The 22,074-nt window shown below is 44.1% G+C and overlaps 1 protein-coding gene across 3 annotated transcripts in view; it reads right to left on the bottom strand.

The window, feature by feature from the left end:
• gng12a (Guanine nucleotide-binding protein GI/GS/GO gamma-12 subunit) overlaps positions 1-22,074 on the bottom strand; it is a 58,455-nt gene that overhangs the window by 21,709 nt on the left and 14,672 nt on the right. The window contains exon 1 of one of the 3 annotated variants that reach the window (XM_036984525.1): positions 194-215. The gene's annotated coding sequence lies outside the window, so the exon portion shown is untranslated. 3 annotated transcript variants of the gene reach the window in all.

The raw sequence follows: 22,074 nt of genomic DNA, 5'->3' as shown, positions 1-22,074 counted from the left end.
AGCAAATACAAACTTCAGCACACAACATCCAGGGAGTGAGCACGCTCTACCACTATGGGATAGTTTAATTGGCGCAATATAAGACCATCGAGTTTTCCAATTGTTTGTTTTAGTAGCGTGAATCATTCCTGTTCACACTGAGGTGAAGAGCGGAAATAACTGAACGAATGAATCCGAGCCTCACGCTTATCACCTGTGAAAGGTGGGGCTACCAACGAGGCGTAGTTTTCATTGGTCTTGTCGAGCTTGATTGTAGATCCTTCAACCGAAGTCGCGACAGTGTGACTTCCCCACAGTATGTTGTACCAAAGTTGACTGACTGAAAGGGAACCCAGCCAATGAGATGACAACATAAGCACCAATAACCTCATGCAGCAGTCCTAAAAATAGCCTGGCCAGTGGAACACTGGCTAGCGACCGTGGAGTAAGCAGGGAACAGGAGGAGTTGCCAGCTGGGTAGGATCCAGATTCCAGACAGTGGGTCTTCCAGCGAAGTGCACAGGGGCCCTAATTCTCCAGTAATGGGGCCATTATCAGGTCCCAGGCAGCCAAAACAAACAGAGGCTTTATGGGAGATAATGTCTCTAAGACGTCACCACAGACGCAAGAGGGTGACATGCAGGAGCCACGGTGGCCAAGTGGCAAAGGCAATGCCTGAAAACAGGGAAAGTTGTGAGGACTGGAGAAATAACACCTGAGGAATTTGAGAGAAGAGGAGATGAAGTGATAGAAAGAGGGGAGGGAAAGGAAAGTGTGAGGTGGAGGTGAGAGAGAACAAAGTAGAGACTGTGAAAAATAGAATAAGTGTGAAGACAGAAAGAGAGAAGCAGAGAAAGAGTGAGGGAGAGTTTGAAACAGAGTGAGCAGAGAGAGAGATAGAGTTCAGATGGGGAAAGCAAACACTGCAGCTGTATGTGTGATGCCATAGGCTCTGTGCCAAAATCTGCTCCAGCAACAGTAGCACCATAAAACTTAAAGCTATTGTGTCCTCTTGCTCTCGCCTCTCCTCTACTGAATACTGCTATTCATGATGCAGGCGGAGTGATACTTCACAATTCAACACCAATCTCCATCTCTCGCCCCAAGAGAGCCCTGACTGTATGGAACAATAAACAAAGTATTCTTTCTGTCCACTCCCAGAGCTAGTCCAGCTTCATGTACATTACTACATTACTGTTTCCAAAGAGAGTAGGTGGCATTTTACAAGGCTAAAGGTCCACGGTGCACCCTGCATTCCGCCCTCTCCCTCCTCCTCCCTCCATCCGGGGCAGGTTTAGGGGTGAGAGAGCAGGGACAGGAATAATGGCATACGCACGTCATACCAAGCAGAGGACAACAAAGGGAGCGTCATAAAAATTGGGTTTATTTTCCATGTTGAGAGGAAGTTGGCTTAGTAGAAAGTTGGAACAGGTTTGAGAGGGGAGGAGAAGACAGACAGGAATACAGTAGGAGCTAGCCAACAAAGGACTTCAGTGCACATCAGCACACCATATGGGTCTTTGATATTTCGCTCCTGGCCAATCAGCAAGCAGGAACATTCAATTAGTGACAACATTCTGCCTGACAACATAATCCCTGCCAAATTCATGATATGCCACAGCCTCTTGTGCATTATCATTTTAGCACGTTTATAAAGGAACCATTAAACCATTCACTACAGATGGACACGAAAGAGAGAGAGTGTAGCCTGTCCACATCACCTTTTATGAGACAACATCAGCTGCAGCCTCTGCCAAGAACAATCATTATAATATCAATAGACATGCACTAAGCACACCACTGGTGATAAAAAAAAGTGCTAAAGTAACAAACATCACTCTATGAAAGGGCAAATGGTGGTCAAAAACAAAAAGCACACATTTCCATGTTGGCACCATTTCCTCTGCAAGAAGCAAATGAATTTACCTATTTACACATTTTCAGAATGCGTGTGTGCTGTGTAAGTATGTGTGTGTGCATTTGAGCAGTATGCATGTGTGAGAGAGTGCACGTGTGTCATGCCTCAAACTACAGCACTGCCACCACGAGTTAATGGCATCGTTAAATCAAGGAACGTTTGAGCACATGCACATCCTACATCTGTGTCAATAGTATGTTGACCTTTGCCCCTGCAGCTCAGAGTTCAACTCTTTAGGCAGACTAGATATCTGTTTTCTGCCAACTGTCATGTTCTGAAACCACTGGAAGTGGCAAGGATCAAAGCAGAAGAGACACTCAACGAACTGACACTAACAGAACGTTAGACTGTTAGGTTCTGTATGTAAAGCTTCCTCCTAGTCCTAGCTTTAAAAGGTGTGGAGTAAAGGGGATGCTGCTTTCAACACTTTTTAAAACAAGGAAAGTATCTCATACACTTTTACAACAAACTCAAGGAATGACAACAACAAAAAAGGCAGGAAGAAAGGCAACAATTTCAATAAGTGCGTTGACAATAGCGAGACAGGGTTCGGCTCTCTGTGCGTACTCAAGTACTGAAGATCGAAAAGGACTGAATCATCCACCATTATCTGTCAGCGTCGACATCTTCAAGCGGGCCTGAACAAAGAAAACTTCCATGCGGACGCTGGAAAGAATTACACAAGTGATAGGAGGCGAGGAGTTTTCTGAGTCAGGTAGCCTTCCTCCACACATCAAATCTTCTAAATCAAATGTGATTCATCACATGCTTTATAAACAACAGGTTTAGACTAACAGTGAAATGCTTACTTACAGGCCCTTCACAATGCAGAGAGAAAGAAAACAGAAATAGAAAAGTAAAACACGTAATAAAAGTAATATTAAATACACAATGAGTAATGATAACTTGACTATATGCACAGGGTACCAGTACCGAGTCGATGCGCAGGGGTACAAGGTAATTGAGGCAGATGCACTACATGACTAAAGGTATGTGGACACCTGCAAGTCAAACATCTCATTCCAAAATCATGGGCATTAATATGGAGTTGGTCCCTCCTCTGCTGCTATAACAGCTTAACTCTTCTGTGAAGGCTTTCTACTGGATGTTGGAACATTGCTGCGGGGACTGGCTCGTGCGGTCGGGCACTGATGTTGGGCGATTAGGCCTGGCTCGCAGTCGGCGTACCAATTCATTCCAAAGGTGTTTCGATGGAGTTGAAGTTAGCGACAGTCAAGTTCACCCACACAATCTCAACAAACCACTTCTGTATGAACCTTGACATGGTGAAGTTGAACCCAGGTACAGAGAATGGACCAGACAAGGAATCAATGATTAAGGGTAAATGTAATACTTTACTGAGAAAAGATAACATACGGATCACAGTAACACAGGAGAACACAACAAACACCAGAACTAGAAACTCACTCAGGGGACGACCACACAGGGCGACCGAAATCAAGCTTTTGCAGAAAGAACAGAAAACACACCTCTTTTAAAGGGGGAAATCATAATAAGGAAATAGAAAACACCTGAGTGTAATAATAGTCTCTAGGGCCGTCTCTGCCGCCCTCTGGCGCCACAAAGTTGGAAGCGCAGAATCATCTAGAATGTCATTGTATGCTGTAGCGTTAAGATTTCCCTTCACTGGAACTAAGGGGCCTAGCACAAACCATAAAAAACAACCCCATACCATTATTATTCCTCCACCAAACTTTACAGTTAGCACTATGCATTCGGACAGGTAGCGTTCTCATGACATCCGCTATACCCAGATTCGGCCGTCGGGTTGCCAGATGGTGACACGTGATTCATCACTCCAGAGAACGTGTTTTCATTGCTCCAGAGCCCAATGTCGGCAAGATTTACACCACTCCAGCCGACGCTTGACATTGCGCATGGTGAACTTAGGTTTGTGTGCGGCTGCTCTGCCATGGAAATCCATTTCATGAAGCTCCCGACGAACAGTTATTGTGCTGACGTTGCTTCCAGAAGCAGTTTGGAACTCGGTGGTGAGTGTTGCAACTGAGGACAGACAATATTTATGCGCTACGTGCTCCAGGACTCGGCAGTCCCGATCTGTGAGATTGTGTGGCCCACCACTTTGTGGCTGGGACATTGTTGCTCCTAGATGTTTTCACTTCACAATAACAGCACAAACAGTTGACCGGGGAAGCTCTAGCAGGGCAGAAATTTGACGAACTGACTTGTTGGAAATCCTATGACAGTGCCATGTTGAAAGTCACTGAGCTCTTCAGTAAGGCCATTCTACTGCCAATGTTTGTCTATGGAGATTGCATGCCTGTGTGCTCAATTTTATACACCTCCACAAATTCCACAAATTTGAAGGGGTGTCCAGATACTTTTGTATCTAAAAATATAAAACAGAACTTGCAACAACTTTAAAGATTTTATTGAGTTACAGTTCATATAAGGAAATCAGTCAATTCAAATAAATGTATTAGGCCCTCATCTATGGATTTCACATGACTGGGAATACTTTGGTCACAGCAAACCGCTCGCCAACACGACGCCATACACACTGTCTGCCATCTGCTCGGTATAGTTGAAACTGGGATTCACCCGTAAAAGACCACACCTCTCCAGCGTACCAGTGGCCATCAAAGGTTAGCATATACCCTACTGAAGTTGGTTATGACACCGAACTGCAGTCAGGTCAAGAGCCTAATGAGGGCGACGAGCACGCGGATGAGCATCCCTGAGATGGTTTCTGACAGTTTGTGCAGAAATTATTGGGTTGTGCAGCTGTCCAGGGGGCTAGTCTCAGACGATTCCGCAGGTAAAGAAGCCGGATGTGGAGGTCTTGGGCTGGCGTGATTACACGTGGTCTGCAGTTGTGAGGCCGGTTGGATGTACTGCCAAATTCTGAAATTACGTTGGAGGCAACTTATGGTTGAGAAACTAACATTCAATTCTCTAGCAACAGCTCCAGTGGACATTCCTGCAGTTAGCGTGCTAATTTCATGCTCCCTCAAAACTTGAGACATCTGTGGCATTATGTTGTGACAAAACTGCACATTTTAGAGAATTTTTATTTGGGTATTTTAATTTGGCCTTATATTGTCCCCAGTACATGGTGCACCTGTGTAATTATCATGCTGTTCAATCAGCTTCATGATATGCCATACCTCTTCGGTGGATGGATCATCTTGGCAAAGGAGAAATGCTCACTAAACAGGGATGTAAACACATTTGTGCAAAATATTTGAGAGAAATAAGCTTTTTGTGCATATGGAACATTTTTAGCGACCTTTTATTTCAGCTCATGAAATATGGGGCCAACACTTTACATGTTGCGTTTATATTTTTGTTCAGTTTACATATGACTAGGAATAAATAATCAAAAGTAGTAACAGTGTATGTAATGTGTCAAAAAAGTTGGTGCAAAAACATTCAATGCAGACAGTCTGGGTAGCTATTTATTATTTACCGGTCTTATGGCTTGGGGGCAGAAGCTTTTCAGGGTACGGTTGGTTCCAGACTTCGTGCATTGGTACCACTTGCCATGACAATTTTTAGGGCCTTCCTCTGACACCGCCTGGTGTCTAGTCCAGGATGGCAGGGAGCTCGGCCCCAGTGATGTACTGGGCCGTACGCATTACCCTCTGTAGTGCATTGTGGTAGGATGCCAAGCATTTGCCATACCAGAATGCGGAATGCAGCCAGTCAAGATGCTCTCAACGGTGCAGCTGTATAACCTTCTGAGAATCTGAGGGCCCATGCCAAATCTTGTCGGCCACACAGTCATGCGGGAACAGGGAGTACAGGAGGGGATGAAGCACGCACCCCTGAGGGGCCCCGGTGTTGAGGGTCAGCGTGGAAGATGTGTTATTGCCTACCCTTATCAACTGGGGGGCGGCCCATCAGGAAGTCCAGGATCCAGTTGCAGAAGGTGTTCAGTCCCAGGGTCCATAGTTTAGTAAGGAGCTTGGAGGGCACTATGGTGTTAAACGCTGAGTTGGAGTCAATGAACAGCATTCTTACATAGGTGTTCCTCTTGTGCAATAGAGATTGCGTCCTCTGTGGATCTGTTGGGGCGGTAAGCGAATTGGAGTGGGTCCAAGGTGTCTAGGAGGATGGTGTTGAAGTGAGCCAAAACCAGCCTTTTAAAGCCATTTCATGGCTACAAATGTGAGTGCTACCGGGTGATCATCATTTAGACAGGTTACCTTTGCGTTCTTGGGCACAGATACTATGGTGGTCTACTTGAAACATATGTATTACAGACTGGGTCAGGGAGAGGTTGAAAATATCAGTGAAGAAGCTTGCCAGCTGGTCAGCGCATGCTCTGAGTATGCACCCTGGTAATCCGTCTGGCCCTGAGGCCTTGTGAATGCTAACCTGTTTTTAAGGTCTCACTCACATTGGCTACGGAGAGAGTGATCACACAGTCTTCCAGAAAATCTGGTGCTCTCATGCATGGTTCAGTGTTGCTTGCCTCGAAAAGTGAGCATAGAAGGCATTTAGCTCGTCTCGTAAATTCCAATCACTGGGCTGCTCGTGGCTGGGTTTCCCTTTGTAATCTGTGAAAGTTTGCAGGCTCTAACACACCCGACGAGCGTCAGAGCCGGTGCAGTAGGATTCGATCTTAGTCCTGTATTGACCCTTTGTCTGTTTGATGGTTTGTCGAAAAGCGTGGCGGAATCCGGATTAGCATCCGGATTAGTGTCCCGCTCTTTGAAAGTGGCAGCTCTTGCCTTTAGCTCAGTGCGGATGTTACCTGTAATCCATGGCTTCTGGTTGGGATATGTACATGCAATCACTGTGGGGACATCGTCGTCAATGCACTTATTAATGAAGCAGGTGACTGATTAAACTCATTAATGCGGATTAATCGGATGAATCCCGGAACATATTCCAATCTGTTCTAGCAAAACAGTCCTGTAGCTTAGCATCCACTTCATTGGACCACTTTCGTATTGAGCACGTCACTGGTACTTCCTGTTTGAGTTTTTGCTTGTAAGCGAGAATCAGTAGGATAGAGTTATGGTCAGATTTCCCAAATAGAGGGCAAGGGAGAGTTTTGTATTTATTTCTGTGTGTGTATGTATGTATGTATGTATGTATGTATGTATGTGTGTATGTGTGTGTGTGTGTTCTAGAGTTTATTTTGCCTCTAGTTGCACAGGTGACATGCTGGTAGAAATTAGGTCAAATTAATTTTGTTTTTCCTGTATTAAAATCACCGGCCACCAGGAATGCCGCTTCTGGATATTTTTGTGGTCTTAGTGCCAGCATGGGTTTGTGGTGGTAAATAGACAGCTACGAAAAATATAGATAAACTCTCTTGGTAAATAGTATGGTCTTCAGTTTATAATAAGGTATTCTAACTCAAGTTAGTTAGTTGTTAACAAAAAGACACACACCTCCTCCTTTGAGCTTACCCGAAACTGCCATTCTGTCCTGCTGGTGCATAGAAAACCAGCTAGATGTACTGTATTATTATTATTATTATCCATGTCCTTGGTCAGCGATGACTCCGAGAAACATAGGATATTACACTTCTTCGGGTCCCGTCGAGAGGATAGTCTCGAACGGAGCTCGTCCAGTATGTTCTTCAGTGATTGTACTTTTGTCAATAGAACGGAGGGTAGAGGCGGCTTATGTTAGCGCCGACGTAGTTTCGTCAGGGTGCCCGCGCGTCGGCCTCTATTATGCCGCCTTTTTCTTTTTCGAGTCTCGGGGATTAGGGCCTTATCCAGGTTGAGCAGTATGTCCTGAGCCTCTGACTCAATGAGGTAGAAATCTTCATCCAAATCAAGGTAAGTGATCGCTGTTTTTTAGTCACAGGAAACGATGGCGGCAACATTACGTACAAAAAAAGTTTAAGCTGCAATATGTAACTTATTGGGCAAAACCCAACCAAATTCACATAGAAATGTGACTTAAGTCTAAGAAGCGGTAGATCTGTTCTATGTGCTCTATTTCTATGCTTCCCGTTCTTAAGTTCTATTTTCTTATACATTCGGGTTTGTACACCAGCTTCAAACAGTTGAAAATACAATATTTCATGGTTATGGAAAAGATATTTCACAACGGTGTAAATGGTACAATGATTCTCTACACTATACTTGCTAGTTGTCACACAAACTGAAATTAGGTAAATTATTAGAATTGTAGCAGCCAAGAAATGGCGGCGCGATTTCTGCATAGTGTATCATGAAGAGCAGCGCAAAAAAAAAAAAAAAAAAAAAATTGGTCAGGAGCCCGTAACAATATACATTGTAGCGCCATGCTCTAACTGGCAAAGGGATTGTTCAAGGAGGATCCCATGAAAGGAAAGAGTCAGTCATAACTCAAGAGTTCCTGTAGGACATGCGTGTACTGTGACCTAATCAATGTAAATCCCCAGTTATTAGTGTAACATGAAAACAGTGTCACTCCAAGAAGTGTTTCCCCTACCATTACAGTTTCCCCCACCTATTAAAAAAAATATACAATTGGGTTATTGGCATGGCAGCCATGAAAGTTGCTTCAGGGGCCTTTGCCTCTATGCAAACGTCTAGGCGAAACACTGACAAAGTCAACACAATGAAGAAAAGGTAGAAATGTAATATAAGAGCAGCCCTATTGCATTTGCTGCAACATCATGTCATCATTGCATTTGTATTCATATGATACTACACAGCTGCTACGCTAAAGGCATGTTTCTGATTTTATGATTTTATGACAGGTTCAAGGAAAGGTCAGGGACTGTTTGAATCTAAGAGCGGGAATGGGCAGGGCCAGGTCATGAGAGTTCAACCCAGTAACATCTGACTAAGGGAAAACAGAGAGTGAAAGGAGAAGAATGTAACAGAACAAGAATGTAGGCCTAGGAATGCCAACCAATGTGTCAAGACTTCAAGACATTTTCAAGTGGATTTCACATGACGTTTCCAACAATGTATCATCACCTGCTCAAAATCACACAGATATTACAGAATTATAGAAAACAAGCTTTTCCGACATTGAGATGGAGGACAAGAGACACAGAGGAAGGAAGATGAAGGCTTCAACAACCCTTTTGGATTTGCTTTTCAGACATGAGCGAGGGGGAAGAAAGAGAAAGGGGACACTGACAGGCCACTGCAGTTTTGTCATGCAACACAATGTTTCAAGTTTTTTTTTACCCCCTTTTCTCCCCAATTTCATGGTATCCAATGAAATTTGTATCTTGTCTCATCGCTACAACTCCCGTACGGGCTCGGGAGAGATGAAAGCCATGCGTCCTCCGAAACACAACCCAACCAAGCCGCACTGCTTCTTAACAAGGCGGAGGAAACACTGTGCACCTGGCTACATGCCATGCCCTCAGTTTACTATTAACGCTAAACGCTATGGCTCCTTTGTTCTAATTATGTTGGTATTCCTCAGTTTATAGTTCATGTTAAGCCCATATTCACCTGGCACTACTAGGATTTCATGCATCGTTTTTTTTTTATGTGTACCTAATGTTTCCCTTTTGTATCGCCCTTCCAGACCACCACATCCTTCCTATCCAACCTAAAGGCCTTACCTAAACTCCTAACACCCCCCCCCCCACCCCCCTCCTGTTGTGGTGATGCCAGGGATTCAAGGGAGTGGGGGTGGACAACATGGGGTCAAACTGAGGTCACTTCCTGGAGAGACCACCCTGATATCTGTCACAATGATGCCCTTTACATCCCCTAACCCTTTGCTCTTGTCTGTTCTCTGCACCACTACATGAGGCTGTGGTCAAGGCTGCACCTTTCACACTACCATAAAGATGGAGCAAGTTTTGTTTAAAGATGGTCACCTTCACAGAAAGTGAGTGTCTACTTACTAACACTGGGCCAATATAAGGTGTACTAGCACACTCAAAGGCAGCAGAGTGGACTCTATTAGGCTGTTAATGAGTTGCAAATAAAGTTTTGTGCACTTTGAATGTGGCTGAATGTCAATGCAGAGCCTGACTTGTGTAGGATGAGATGGACATCAGTGTCTGCATCTCTGACACCTCTGTGCCTCACAGAACAAGAGACAACTTTGGGGCCCAATGAGCACAAAGGGTAGTGTCCCTTCTCTCACACAAACCTCCATTTCAGTTCTTACCTTAGACACAGAATGCTGAAAACCATCCCAGGCCTGAACATAAGCAGCCTTGCACGAGCTGAAACAGCTCATAAGCCAGGAGCTTGATGTACAAGTACACTCTCTGGACAGTATGCTAGCACAGGGCCTGTGATGTTAAAACAAAATGGGCCCTGAGGAGTCTCCTTAATGCTCAGTGTCAAGCAAAGACTCCTCAGGGCCCATTTTTTTAACATCTTTAATATGACTCTGCCAGGGATTGAACTCATAACCTTCCAAACTCAGGGCAGGTGCCATAACCACAAGGCCACTGAGTAGGCCTGACCAAGGACCCACAAATTACCCACAATCCTTCCACGTGTTTGGGTTGCCAGTCAACTTCCTTAAAGACGCTGAAGAAATTAAATAATTCATCAAACTGATATCAATTCTGAGCATTCTGAAGCCTGAGCTCCACAAAGAGAATAGTTTACAGAAGATGGCGCTGCAGATTGGCAACACAAGAAACACTTCAATTTCAGCACATTATTGTATCACTTTCATTGCCCGTGCTTTTATCAACTTGACTGCCTGTCATGTGCATTTGAGTCACTTCAGTCGACCCCCTTATCCAGAGCAAGTAGGGTTAAATGCCTATCTCAAGGACACAAAAACAGATTTTTCACCTAGTGGGATCAGGGATTCAAACCAGCAACCTTTTGGTTACTGACCAAACACTCTTAACTACTAGGCTACCTGCCACCCTATGTACTCTTGAACTTCCTGTATTTGAATGTCATCAATAAAAATGCATTATTTATACCACTTCCTCCTTATCGGCCCATCCCAGATGAAGACATATCTACTCTATGACATTTACCTTTCTGGCAGGAAGTTGATGTGGCCCACTAAAGGCTCCGCCCCTTAGGGGAAATGCCCATATAAGGAAAACCGGGTTAAGAAATACTGTAGTGTACAGGCCAGTGTCAATACTAATATTTGTGCATGTTAGAGAGAGTTGATGTCTTTATGAAAGGTGTGTCTTCCTGTGTCACCCTGACAGGAGTCTACATAACTCTTGGCCCAAAGATACACTCACAGGAAGCCTTTTATGCAACTCTGACACAGCCTACACAAAGGAGACCTATAAACCATCAAAATATATGGATAAAAAAAAAGGGCAATTTGCAAACTGACAGGAAATGTGCTAGTGGTAATCGCAGGTAAATGCAATTGGGTCTGCTAAATTTAACACTCGCAAAACATCTAAAATCACCAAGAGAAAAGGGAAAATGACAGTAGCCTAACACATTTCATGAGAAAGTTATCATTGGCAGTCTGAGTTCTAGAATAGAAAATAACACCTGCCAGTGTTTTATCAAGCAAACCACGAAGCAATAGGCTTGCTATACAGTGTACACATGTTTTCTTAGAGTAAACAAAACACTGTTTGATCCACCAGCAACCCACAGTGTGCTCAGAGCTGGTGACAGCATAGTGGGATCAATAAACGAGAGACACATACACACTCCACAGGGCTGCTAGAGGCTACTTCAATGGCGCCAGGCCGCCCGGATATCCAGACAGCATAAACTTTACCTCAGTGACCCAACTGTCGTTTGTATAACACACAACTCTACTGTGTGTGTGTGTTTGAGAGAGGATAGGAGAGAAAACAGTATGAAAGGGCAGTAGATGAGTATACTCAGTAAAGGTTGAAGTTAGCCCACCTGGCAATGCCAAGTTGGCAGAAGGAGGAGGGAGGGAGAGAAGGATTGTCAGGACACCTGGACCATGTAGTAAAGCCCCTCCTCCCTGTTTCCATAGTAACACGTGACGTGGGGTTAACGAAATCCACAATGCATAACTTCCAATTCTGACTGCTTCCTTAACTAACAGAACTATGCACCTGCAAATGAGGACCCTATTACCCTACTGACTAAGTGCATTGAACTTAACGCACATTAACATAACGTTGTCCTCTACCAAACAAAGCAACCTAGTTTCAAGAATAGGACATTTAGCAGAGTTGTGGACTCGAATTACAATGACATGGATTTGAGTCACAAATTTGACTTGACAGAAAATAAAATAACTTGAGAGACTTGACATGGCGCTTCAAGACTCGTATTTGACGATTTCAAATGATCTGGCGAGGTTTTGTTACTCATTTTGTGGCACAGATTCTCTCTGGATTACTCTCCACGCAGCCAGCGACAGTAGCTGCAGCAGTGCCTTTGCAACAAAAAAAACGTGCAACAGATTGGCTAGTGAAAAGCACACTCGGCCATCTGATTGGACCAGTCAATCCACACAGGTCGGGTGAGTTAGCAAACGGATTACTGATTTGCTGTACAGCTAACTGATTGGGTGCAGCGCAAATGTCAAAGTGTAGGGAGAGAGGATTGCCATAAATAAATATGCAGCTCCAAAAAAATGTAGTGATCCAGAATATTAACTGTTTACTTTGAAAACTCACCAGCATAGGGGCGTCAACCAATAATTACTACCTTTGGCCTACTGGTCTTTTGGTATGTCAAAATTGCTTGCAATTGATGATTTACTTATGAAGTTTGCCGTAAACGCGTCTCCACTTATGCTCTCAAAACTCTCCCCTGTGGAGACCCCGTTGTTCTCTTGTTGAAACGCCTGCTGTTGCATTCACACGTTTAAATGCATATTTGGGAAATCTATATTCCATCTAATCCTACAATAATTGCTAGCGTTTCATCATTCCCGTACCATTTACCGCAATACTTAGACATTTCTGTTTCATGTTTGATGTGATACAATTTAATTTACCATGTCTTACCCTCAGTGGGCGTGATGTTTATTGTTCACATAAATATTCTCAAGACTCGAGGTAGAACTTTTGTCCATATTGCTCCAGATTGGCGCAGTGGTCTAAGGCCTACTGAGGGTAAGAAATGGTAAATGAAATCTCAGTGCAAGAAGTGTCCCTGGGTCAAATCCAGGCTGTATCACATCCGACTGTGTTTAGGAGTCCCATAGGTCGGTGCGCAATTGGTCCAGTGTTGTCTGGGTTTGGCTGTCATTGTAAATAAGGATTTGTTCTTAACTGACTTGCCTAGTTAAATTAAGGAGAATAATCCTGGTTTGTGTCTTTTAGCGCTTTCAAGACAACTGGGAACTCGGGGAAAAAACAAGGTCAAATGATGACATCAGTGATTTCAGGTCGGGAAGTAGAAGCTCTAGTTTTGGAAGATGCCCAAGTTTCTGACTTGGAATTCCACATTGGATGACCGTTCAAAACAATTTTTCCCAGTCAAAACTCATGTTGTCACGTGTTCCCAGTTGTTTTGAATGCACTTAATCAGAGATTAGAGTTTTGAAAGGGACATGTGTCCTATAGATGTGGTAAAGGAGTCAATGGAAAGCAGACATTCCATTGACCATATTGGCTCACATTCAACAAATCTGATGTAGCAAAGTGAATATTTCAAAATCAAAAGTAACAGTCAGTATCTGGTGAGGCCACCAGCTGCATTAAGTACTGCAGTGCATCTCCTCCTCATGGACTGCACCTGATTTGGCAGTTCTTGCTGTGAGATGTTACCCCACTCTTCCACCAAGGCACCTGCAAGTTCTCTGACATTTCTGTGGGGAATGGCCCTAGCCCTCACCCTCCGATCCAACAGGTCCCAGACGTGCTCTATGGGATTGAGATCCAGGCTCTTTGCTAGCCATGCCAGAACACTGACATTTCTGTCTTGCAGCTAATCACGCACAGAACGAGCAGTGTGGCTGGTGGCATTGTCATGCTGGAGGGTCATGTCAGGATAAGCCTGCAGGAAGGGTACCACCTGAGGGAGGAGGATGTCTTCCCTGTAACAGTCTGAGCACTGATGCAGGGATTGTGCGTTTCTGGTGTAACTCGGGCTGTTGTTGTTGCCATCCTGTACCTGTCCCGCAGGTGTGGTGTTCGGATGTACCGATCCTGTGCAGGTGTTGTTACACGTGGAAGACGATCTGCTGTCCGTCCTGTCTCCCTGTAGAGCTGTCTTAGGCGTCTCAGTACGGACATTGCAATTTATTGCCCTCGCCAAATCTGCAGTCCTCATGCCTCCTTGCAGCATACCTAAGGCACGTTCACACAGATGAGCAGGGACCCTGGGCATCTTTCTTTTGGTGTTTTTCAGAGTCAGTAGAAAGGCCTCTTTAGTGTCCTGAAGTTTTCATAACTGTGACCTTAATTGCCTACCGTCTGTAAGTTGTTAGTGTCTTAACGACCGTTCCACAGGTGCATGTTCATTAATTGTTTATGGTACATTGAACAAGCATGGGACACAGTGTTTGAACCCTTTACAATGAAGATCTGTGAGGTTATTTAGATTTTTACAAATTATCTTTGAAAGACAGGGTCCTGAGAAAGGGACGTTTATTTTTTTGCTGAGTTTATTTGGCTGTTTTCGCTGCATAACATGAAGAAGTTGTCCCTTTTCAGGTCTAGAAGTGACTGCTAAATGCTAACTCATGTTCATATAAACTGGTTAGCATAGCTAGCATACATAAATCAGTGGTGGAAGTCAAAGTTGTTTTTAACTGTAATGCAGTTGATTGGTGATGATGACTTGAACATGTATCGGGGTCGACATCGATACAAGCGTTATACTCAGATTTTTACCTCAACATCAGTGTGAAATTCACATATAAACAATAGCCTAAATGTAGGCTAATTTTGCTAAGGGCAATGAGGAGACTTTGGACAGCCCTTTCCTCCTTGTATTTCCATGGCAATTCAATTGTTTAGGTCGAGTCCTTGACTTGAGACTCGACCCCATTCTAGTTGGGACTCGAATTGATAGTCGGATCTTGTGACTTGCTTGTGAGTCGAATAATAGGGACCTGGTCCTACCTCTGGTATTTATTTAGTCTAAGGTTGTGACTTTAGTGTATTTACATTCTTTAATCCACATTTACGCACACGAGACAGTTATCTAAGGCAGCAAATCCTCACATAAGCACAACATCAGTGATGTATGTATTATCCAAATATTATCTCACTATAAGCAAGGTACAATGCACTGCAGCAGGAAAGTTTTATACTGCCTGATTGCACAGATAATGTGAGACGGGTGGGAATGTGGTCTACTGCGCCATTAAGTGGCCATAAAGAGGAATTGCCACATATGAGCCATGCCAACACTAACCTAAAACATGCTAATTCCGGCTGATTGTAAAGGCCCAGTGCAGTCAAAAACATGAAGTTGTATGTTTTATATATAATTCCACACTGAGGTTGGAATAATATAGTGGAATTGTGTTTGAAAACACCGTCTGAAATCTCTGCCTGTTTTGGTGGGATGGTGTTTTGGCCTGCCTGGTGACGTCACAAACTTTCCCCTCAACACAATCACAGTACTTCATTTTTTACCCAGAAATGATTTGATATCGAGATATAAATGGCTGCAATGGACCTTCAAGAAAACAAAGTGTTCATTTAATTATTACCTATGTTTCTCTCAAGTACATGTAATGTTAGGACAATGTTTTAAAGAAGTGATACTTTGAGAAAGTGGCCCTTTCGAGGGCTGTAATACAGGGATGAAATGTCACTGACAAAAACAATGGCAATCAAACATCCTTTCATAATCTGAGACGCTATAACATAAAACAAAAATATAACAAAAAAAATGCTCTGTGATTGACTATGTTGGTCTTCCTGCTTACAGGTTTTAAAGGTACAGTGCATTCAGAAAGTATTCAGACCCCTTGATTTTTTCCACATTTTGTTATGTTACAGCCTTATTCTGAAATGTATTAAAATGTTTTTCTCCCTCATCAATCAAAACAAAATACTCCATAATGACGGAGCAAAAAACAGTTTCGTTTTTTTTGTGGGGAAATATTATGTTTACATAAGTATTTCAGACCCTTTACTCAGTACTCTGTTGAAGCACCTTTGGCAGCGATTACAACCTCAAGTCTTCTTGGCACACCTGTATTTGGGGAGTTTCTCCTATTCTTCTCTGCAGATCCTCTCAAGCTCCGTCAGGTCTCTCTAGAGATGTTCAATCGGGTTCAAGTCTGGGCTGTGACTGGGCCACTCAAGGACACTCGGAGACTTCTCCCGGAGCAACTCCTGAGTTGTCTTGACTGTGTGCTTAGAGTGGGTGTCCTGTTGGAAGGTGAACCTTCGCCCCGGCCTTCTTCACCACACTGTCTATGTGGGTGGACCATTTCAGTTTGTCCGTGATGCGTACGCCGGGGAACTTAAAACTTTCCACCTCCACTGCTGTCCCGTTGATGTGGATAGGGGGGTGCTCGCTCTGCTGTTTCCTGAAGTCCACGATCATCTCCTTTGTTTTGTTGACGTTGAGTGAGAGGTTGTTTTCCTGACACCACACTTCGAAAGCCCTCACCTCCTCCCTGCAGGCTGTCTAGTCATTGTTGGTAATCAAGCTTACTACTGTTGTGTCGTCTGCAAACTTGATGATCGAGTTGGAGGCGTGCAGGGCCACGCAGTCATGGGTGAACAGGAAGTACAGGAGGGGGCTGAGCATGCACCCCAGTGTTGAGGAACAGCAAAGTGGAGATGTTGTTTCCTACCTTCACGACCTGGGGGGCGGCCCGTCAGGAAGGCCAGGACCCAATTGCACAGGGCGGGGTTGAGACCCAGAGCCTCAAGCTTAATGATGAGCTTGGAGGGTACAATGGTGTTGAATGCTGAGCTGTAGTCAATGAACAACATTCTTACATAGGTATGTATTCCTCTTGTCCAGATGGGATAGGGCAGTGTGGAGTGTGATGGTGACTGCATCGTCTATGGACCTATTGGGGCGGTAAGCAAATTGAAGTGGGTCTAAGGTGACAGGTAAGGTGGAGGTGATATGATCCTTAACTAGCCTCTCAAAGCACTTCATGATGACAGAAGTGAGCGCTACGGGGCGATAGTCATTTAGTTCAGTTACCTTTGCATTATTGGGTATAGGAACAATGGTGACCATCTTGAAGCATGTGGGGACAACAGACTGGGATAGTGAGAGTTGAATATGTCCGTAAACACACCAGCCAGCTGGCCTGCGCATGCTCTGAGGACACGGATAGGGATGCCGTCTGGGCCAGCAGCCTTGCGAGGGTTAACACGTTTAAAATGTCTTAGTCACGTCGGCCACAGAAAAGGAGAGCCCACAGTCCTTGGTAGCGGGCCGCGTCGGTGGCACTGTATTATCCTCAAAGCGGGCAAAGAAGGTGTTTAATTTGTCTGGAAGCAAGACACCGGTGTCCATGGCGTGGCTGGTTTTCCTTTTGTAGTCCGTGAGAATCTGTAGACCCTGCCACATATGTCTTGTGTCTGAGCCATTGAATTGCGACTCCACTTTGTCTCTCTATTCTCACATTTTGCTTGTTTGATTGCCTTACGGAGGGAATAACTACACTGTTTGTATTTGGCCATATTCCCAGTCGCCTTTCCATGGTTAAATGTGGTGGGTCACGCTTTCAGTTTTCGCACGAATGCCGCCATCTATCCTCGGTTTCTGGTTAGGGTAGGTTTTAAAAGTCACAGTGGGTAAAACATTTCCTATACACTTCCTTATAAACTCACACACCGAATCAGCGTATACGTCTACATTATTCTCTGAGTCTACCCGGAACATATCCCAGTCCACGTGATCAAAACAATCTTGAAGCGTGGATTCCAATTAGTCAGACCAGCGTTGAATAGTCCTTAGCACGGGTACTTCCTGTTTGAGTTTCTGCCTATAGGAAAGGAGGCGCAAAATGGAGTCATGGTCAGATTTGCAGAAAGGAGGGCGGGGGAGGGCCTTGTATGCATCACAAAAGTTAGAGTAGCAGTGATCCAGTTTATTGCCTTCACGAGTGCTACAATCAATATGCTGATAGAATTTAGGTTGCCTTGTTCTCAAATTAGCTTTGTTAAAGTCCCCAGCTACAATAAATGCAGCCTCAGGATATATGGTTTCCAGTTTGCATAAAGTCGAGTGAAGTTCCTTGAGGGCCATCGTGGTATCAGCTTGAGGGGGGATATACACGGCTGTGACAATAACTGAAGATCATTTTCTTGGGAGATAATATGTCTTCCTCTTCTCCGGCGACGTAGTTTTGGGTCGGCCTGGATGCTGCGGACAAAGGATCCGCTTCAGGAATGTCGTATTCCTGGTCGTAGTGCTGATAAGCTGACGTCGCTCTGATATCCAATAGTTCTTCCCAGCTGTATGTAATAACACTTAAGATTTTCTGTGCTAACAATGTAAGAAATAATACAATAAAAAAAACGAAATACTGCAAAATTTCCTAAGGACTAGAAGCAAGGCAGCCCTCTGTCAGGGGCCATCATCGTCCTGAGTGCCTTTTACTCAGGAGTGGCTCCCGTCTGGCCATTCTACCATAAAGTCCTGATTGGTGGAGTGCTGTGGTGATGGTTGTCCTTCCTTAAGGTTCTCCCATCTCCACATAAACTCTATAGCTCTGTCAGAGTGACCATCGAGTTCTTGTTCACCTCCCTGACCAAGGCCCTGCTGCCCCGATTGCTCAGTTTGGCCGGGCGGCAAGCTCTAGGAAGAGTATTGGTGGTTTCAAAACTTCTTCTAGTTAAGAATGATGGAGGCCCCTGTGTTCTTGGGGACCTTCAATGCTGCAGACAAATATTTTGGTACCCTTCCACAGATCTGTGCCTCGACACAATCCTGTCTTGGAATTTCTTCAACCTCATGGCTTGGTTTTTCCTCTGACATGCACTTTCAAATGTGGGACCTTATATAGACAGTTGCCCTTTCCAAATCATGTCCAATCAATTGAATTTACCACAGGTGGACTCCAAGTTGTAGAAACACCTCAATGATGGTCAATGGAAACTGGATGCGCCTGAGCTAAATTTGGAGTCTCATAGCAAAAGGTCTGAATACTAGCCCCGGCCTGCTAGCGGTCTGAATCGCCGTGTCTCCGGCTCACCTAGCTACTCTCTGGACCCTATGATCACTCGGCTACGCATGCCTCTCCCTAATGTCAATATGCCTTGTCCATGGCTGTTTTGGTCAGTGATTATTGTCTTATTTCACTGCAGAGCCTCTAGCCCTGCTTAATATGCCTTAGCTAGTCCTTTTGTTCCACCTCCCACACATGTGGTGACCTCACCTGGTTTAAATGGTGTCTCTAGAGACAAAACCTCTCTCATTGTCATTCAATGCTTAGGTTTACCTCCACTCTATTCACATGCTACCATACCCTTGTTTGTACATTATGCCTTGAATCTATTCTTCTGCGCCCAGAAACCTGCTCATTTTACTCTCGGTTTCGATTGCACCAGACGACCAGTTCTTATAGCCTTTAGCATTACCCTGTAGAGGTCAATCCAGGCTCCGCAGAGTCTAGCTCTACTCCCATTCCCCAGGCGATCTCATTTGTTGACTTCTGTAGCCGTAAAAGCTTGGTTTCATGCATGTTAACATGAGAAGCCTCCTTCCTAAGTTTGCTTTATTCACTGCTTTAGCACACTCTGCCAACCCGGATGTCCTAGCCATGTCTGAATTCTGGCTTAGGAAGGCTACCAAAAATCCTGAAATGTCCATCCCTAACTATAACATTTTCCGACAAGATATAACTGCCAAAGGAGGTGGAGTTGCAATCTACTACAGAGATAGCCTGCAGAGTTCTGTCATACTATCCAGGTCTGTGCCCAAATAATTCAAGTTTCTACTTTTAAAAAATTCAACTTTCCAGAAACAAGTCTATCACCGTTGCCCCCAGCTGTGCCCTGGACACCATATGTGAATTGATTTCCCCCCATCTATTTTCAGAGCTCGTACAGTTTGGTGACCTAAACTGGGACATGCTTAAATGCCCTCAATCTCACACAAATTATCAATGAACCTACCAGGTACAACACCAAATCCGTAAACACGGGCACATTCCTAGATATCATCCTGACTAACCTGCCCTCTAAATACACCTCTGCTGTCTTCAACCAGGATGTCAGCGATCACTGCCTCATTGCCTGCGTCCGTAATGGGTCTGCGGTCAAATAAACACCTGTCATCACTGTCAAACACTCCCTAAATCACTTCAGCGAGCAGGCCTTTCTAATTGACCTGGCCCGGGTATCCTGGAAGTATATTGACCTCATTCTGTCAGTAGAGGATGCCTGGTTATTCTTTATTTCTAACCATCTTAAATAAGCATACTCCATTCAAACAATGTAGAACCAGGAACAGATATAGCCATTGGTTCACTCCAGACCTGACTGCCCTTGACCAGCACAAAAACATCCTGTGGCGTACTGCATTAGCATCGAATAGCCCCCGTGATATGCAACATTTCAGGGAAGTTAGGAACCAATATACTCAGGCAGTTAGGAAAGCAAACAGAAATTTGCATCCTGTGGCACAAACTCAAAGGTTCTGGGACACTTAAGTCCATGGAGAAAAAGAGCATCTCCTCCCAGCTAGCTGCCTACTGCACTGAGGCTAGGAAACACTGTCACCACCATCACTGGTCAACATAGCAGCACCCACCCGTAGCATGCGCTCCAGCAGGTATACTTCACTGGTCACCCCCAAAGCCAATTTCTCCTTTGGCCGCCTTTCCTTCCAGTTCTCTGCTGCCAATGACTGGAACGAATTGCAAAAATCACTGAAGCTGGAGACTCATATCCCCCTCACTAACTTTAAGCATCAGCTGTCAGAGCAGCTTACAGATCAATGCACCTGTACATAGCCCATCTGTAAATAGCCAATCCAACTACCTCATCCCCATATTGTTATTTATTTATTTTTGGTCCTTTGCACCCCAGTATCTCTCCTTGCACATTCATCTTCTGCACAACTATCACCCCAGTGTGTATTGCTAAATTGTAATTACTTCGCCACTACGGCCTATTTATTGCCTTACCTCCCTAATCTTACCTCATTTGCACACACTTTATATAGACTTTTTTCTATTGTGTTATTGACTGTACATTTGTTTATTCCATGTGTAACTCTGTGTTGTTGTTTGTGTCGCACTGCTTTGCTTTATCTTGGCCAAGTCGCAGTTGTAAATGAGAACTTGTTCTCAACTATCCTACCTGGTTAAATAAAGGTGAAATACATTTTTTTAACTTATGTAAATAAGGTATTTCTGTTTTTTATTAGTAATACATTTGCAAACATTTCTAAATACCTGTTTTCGCTTTGTCATTGTGGAGTTTGTGTGTAGATTTGTGAGGGAAATGTATTATTTAATCAATTTTAGAACAAGGTTATAAAATAACACAATCTGGAAAAAGTCAAGGGGTCTGAATACTTTACGAATGCACCGTAATTGAGCTCCCTTTAAAAGAGGAACACATGGTGTGCTCGGGGGCTGATAGGTAGATAGGGAGACGAAGCCAGTGGTCGGGATCCAAGCTGCCATGCCGCTCTCCCGCAAGGGCAATTTTTAGTGTTCTTATTGAGCTTCATTGTTAAAGTGAAATTAAGGTAAAGAATATTGGCTGTTGCTTGGCAACTTGGAGAACAACCAGGTAAAGCGCAGAATTGTTATTGCATTTCATGCTGTGAACATTCTACATTTGCCTAGTGCCATAATATATTTAGTACAGTCAAGGCCAAAAGTTGAGAATTAATTTTCACAAAGTCTGCTGCCTCAGTTTGTATGATGGGAATTTGCATATACTCCAGAATGTTAGAAAGAGTGATAAGATTAATTGTAATTAATTGCAAAGTCCCTCTTTGCCATCCAAATGAACTGAATCCCCAAAAAACATTTCCACTTCATTTCAGCCCTGCCACAAAAGGACCAGCTGACATCATGTCAGTGATTCTCTCGTTAACACAGGTGTGAGTGTTGACGAGGACAAGGCTGGAGATCACTCTGTCATGCTGATTGAGTTCGAATAACAGACTGGAAGCTACAAAAGGAGGGTGGTGCTTTGAATCATTGTTCTTCCTCTGTCATCCATGGTTACCTGCAAGTAAACAGGTGCTGTTATCATTGCTTTGCACAAAAAGGGCTTCACAGGCAAGGATATTGCAGCCAGTAATATTGCACCTAAATCAACCATTTATTGGATCATCAAGAACTTCAAGGAGAGCAGCTCAATTGCTGTGAAGAAGGCTTCAGGGCACCCAAAAAAGTCCAGCAAGTGCCAGGATCGTCTCCTAAAGTTCATTCAGCTGCGGGAT

This window comes from Oncorhynchus mykiss, chromosome 8 (genome assembly GCF_013265735.2).
Source record: "Oncorhynchus mykiss isolate Arlee chromosome 8, USDA_OmykA_1.1, whole genome shotgun sequence".
Classification (NCBI taxonomy): domain Eukaryota; kingdom Metazoa; phylum Chordata; class Actinopteri; order Salmoniformes; family Salmonidae; genus Oncorhynchus; species Oncorhynchus mykiss.
The sequence above is the reverse complement of the archived record's forward strand: the minus strand, read 5'-3'. Positions and strand labels throughout refer to the sequence as shown.